Below are 3,821 nucleotides of genomic sequence, written 5' to 3' on the forward strand. Positions count from 1 at the left end.
ATGGACTCTCATGTGGAACTTGTTTTTTGACACTTTCTAGAACTGGTGAATCTTGGCTGGCTACATGAATGAAGGGCTGGCTACATTCATCTAACGTGAATGTATTATTTGTGAATGTGTTATTTGTCTAGCTATCTTGTTTTCCACTCAGTGTCTGAAGGTCTATTTTGTATGCCACCAAAAAACAACCTTTGTGGAACAGGAAAATACATCTAAATGGTAACATGCTGTAACATATGTAGCTAGCTCTCGACTCTCCACTATCTAACATCAGCTAACTTGAATATCTCATTTTGTGAGACACAACAATAGCTACATCGGTGTATTGATAGTAATCTCCCATACAGTGGTGCAAAATAGTGTTTAGTCAGCCACCAATTGTGCAAGTTCTCCCACCTAAAGAGATGAGAGAGGCCTGTAATTTTCCTCATAGGTACACTTCTGACTATGACAGACAAAATAATGAATTTATTTGCAAATTATGGTGGAAAATAAGTATTTGGTCACCTAAAAACAAGCAAGATTTCTGGCTCTCACAGATCTGTAACTTCTTCTTTAAGAGGCTCCTCTGTCCTCCACTCATTACCTGTATTATGGCACCTGTTTGAACTTGTTATCAGTATAAAGGACACCTGTCCACAACCTCAAACAGTCACACTCCAAACTCCACTATGGCCAAGACCAAAGAGCTGTCAAAGGACACCAGAAACAAAATTGTAGACCTGCACCAGGCTGGGAAGACTGAATCTGCAATAGGTAAGCAGCTTGGTTTGAAGAAATCAACTGTGGGAGCAATTATTAGGAAATGGAAGACATACAAGACCACTGATAATCTCCCTCGATCTGGGGCTCCACGCGAGATCTCACCGTAGAGGTCAAAATTATCACAAGAATGGTGAGCAAAAATCCCAGAACCACACGGGGACCTAGTGAATGACCTGCAGAGAGCTGGGACCAAAGTAACAAAGCGTACCATCAGTACACACTACGCCGCCATGAGACAAATCCTGCAATTACTTTTTTTTTTTTTTGGTGACGTGTCCCCTGTGGCCAGTATGTCCAGGCCCGTCTAGAGTTTTCAGAGGCATTTGGATGAGTCAGAAAGATTGAGATGTATCACATAGTCAGATGAAACCAAATAGAACTTTGGTAAAAACTCAACTCTACGTCGTGTTTGGAGACAAGAGCCAGGTTGCATCCAAGAAACCTGCCTGCTATGACATGGGGGTGGAAACATCATCACTGAAGTATTTTCTACCGGGGACCAGGGCTGACAGTTCGTGTAAAGGAAAGAATGAATGTGGCCATGTATCGTGAGATTTTGAGGAAACCTCCTTCCATCAGCAAGGGCATTGAAGATGAAACGTGGCTGGGTCTTTTCAGCATGACAATGATCCCAAACACACCGCCCGGGCAACGAAGGAGTGGCTTCGCAGAAGCATTTCTGTCCTGGAGTGGCATTGTGATCTCAGATTCAACCCCATAGAAAATCTTTGGAGGAGTTGAAAGTCTGTGTTGCCCAGAAACAGCCCCAAAACATCACTGCTCTAGAGGAGATCTGCATGGAAGAATGGGCAAAAATACCAGCAACAGTGTGTAGAAAACCTTGTGAAGACTTACAGAAAACGTTTGACCTCTGTCATTGCCAACAAATGGTATATAACAAAGCATTGAGATAAACTTTTGTTATTGACCAAATACTTATTTTCCACCATAATTTGCAAATAAATTCATTAAAAATCCTACAATGTGATTTTCTGGATTTTTTTCTCATTTTGTCTGTTATAGTTGAAATGTACCTATGATGAAAATTACAAGCCTCTCTCATCTTTTTAAGTGGGAGAACTTGCACAATTGATGGCTGACTAAATATTTTTTTGCCCCACTGTAGCTGCTATCTGTATGAACAACAGTGATACAGCTTCATACCCCCAAAGCTGATGGGACGTCTTTCCCAGTTAATCCTGTAATGGTCAAAGATGATGGGATGTCTTTCCCAGTTAATCATGTAATGGTCAAAGCTAATGGGATGTCTTTCCCAGTTAATCCTGTAATGGTCAAAGATGATGGGATGTCTTTCCCAGTTAATCATGTAATGGTCAAAGCTAATGGGATGTCTTTCCCAGTTAATCCTGTAATGGTCAAAGATGATGGGATGTCTTTCCCAGTTAATCCTGTAATGGTCAAAGATGATGGGATGTCTTTCCCAGTTAATCCTGTAATGGTCAAAGATGATGGGATGGCTTTCCCAGTTAACCCTGTAATGGTCAAAGATGATGGGATGTCTTTCCCAGTTAATCATGTAATGGTCAAAGCTAATGGGATGTCTTTCCCAGTTAATCCTGTAATGGTCAAAGATGATGGGATGTCTTTCCCAGTTAATCATGTAATGGTCAAAGCTAATGGGATGTCTTTCCCAGTTAATCCTGTAATGGTCAAAGATGATGGGATGTCTTTCCCAGTTAATCCTGTAATGGTCAAAGATGATGGGATGTCTTTCCCAGTTAATCCTGTAATGGTCAAAGATGATGGGATGGCTTTCCCAGTTAACCCTGTAATGGTCAAAGATGATGGGATGTCTTTCCCAGTTAATCCTGTAATGGTCAAAGATGATGGGATGGCTTTCCCAGTTAACCCTGTAATGGTCAAAGATGATGGGATGTCTTTCCCAGTTAATCCTGTAATGGTCAAAGCTGATGGGATGTCTTTCCCAGTTAATCCTGTCATGGCCAAAGCTGATTGGATGGCTTTCCCAGTTAACCCTGTAATGAAGCTAATAGCTAACTAACTAAAGTAGAGGACATGGCTACATTATAATTTGTCTTTAGACAGTTCATTAGCCGAGGCACTTGTGCAATATCGGCTGCCTAGGCTAATAATTCCTATTCGTTTTGGGGTTCTGTGGGTTACAATCAAAGGGAAATGTTTTCCATCAACATTGTGCCGATATATTTCCTTGAAATACCTGTGCAGGGGAGTCTGTTGTCCTTTGTTTCAGACATCTTGTTCCTGGAGAGGACTACATGGGGAGCTTGTTTAGTCAGGGCTGTCTATCCCTCTCTAGATGGACAACATTCTGGATCAAGGTGTGGATGACTCTGAAGAGGAATTTAATACTTTATAAATGTCTTCTCCCTTTCCCAACACCAACAAATACACGTTGATACAGGGTCGGCAGCAGCGCAGGGCCCCTGGATAGAGAGCAATTGTGGGGGGTTAGGTGCCTTGCTCATGGGCACAATGGCAGGAGATGACCAGTAGCCTTCCAGCTGCCAGTTTAGTTCCATTGACATTTTTTGTGTTGCCTGGCCTGGGGCTTAAACCAACAACCTTCCAGATGCCAGTTTAGTTCTATTGACATTGTTGTGTTGCCTGGCTAGGGCTCTAGGGCTAAACTACTACATGACCAGGATCAGGAAACACTGCTCTAAGGCTAGACTGGGGCGGCAGGGTAGCCTAGTGGTTAGAGCGTTGGACTAGTAACCAGAAGGTTGCAAGTTCAAATCCCAGAGCTGACAAGGTACAAATCTGTCGTTCTGCCCCTGAACAGGCAGTTAACCCACTGTTCCTAGGCCGTCATAAGAAGAATTTGTTCTTAACTGACTTGCCTAGTTAAATAAAGGTAAAATAAAAATAAATAAAAAAGACTACTACATAACCAAGGATCAGGAAACACTGCTCTAGGGCTAGACTAGTAGCCAACACTGTTCTAGGGCTAGACTACTACAGGACCAATGACCAGGAAACACTGCTCTAGGGCTAGACTACTACAGGACCAATGACCAGGATCAGGAAACACTGTTCTAGGGCTAGACTACTAC

The sequence above is a fragment of the Oncorhynchus masou genome, unplaced genomic scaffold (assembly GCF_036934945.1).
Source record: "Oncorhynchus masou masou isolate Uvic2021 unplaced genomic scaffold, UVic_Omas_1.1 unplaced_scaffold_1639, whole genome shotgun sequence".
Taxonomy (NCBI): Eukaryota; Metazoa; Chordata; class Actinopteri; order Salmoniformes; family Salmonidae; genus Oncorhynchus; species Oncorhynchus masou.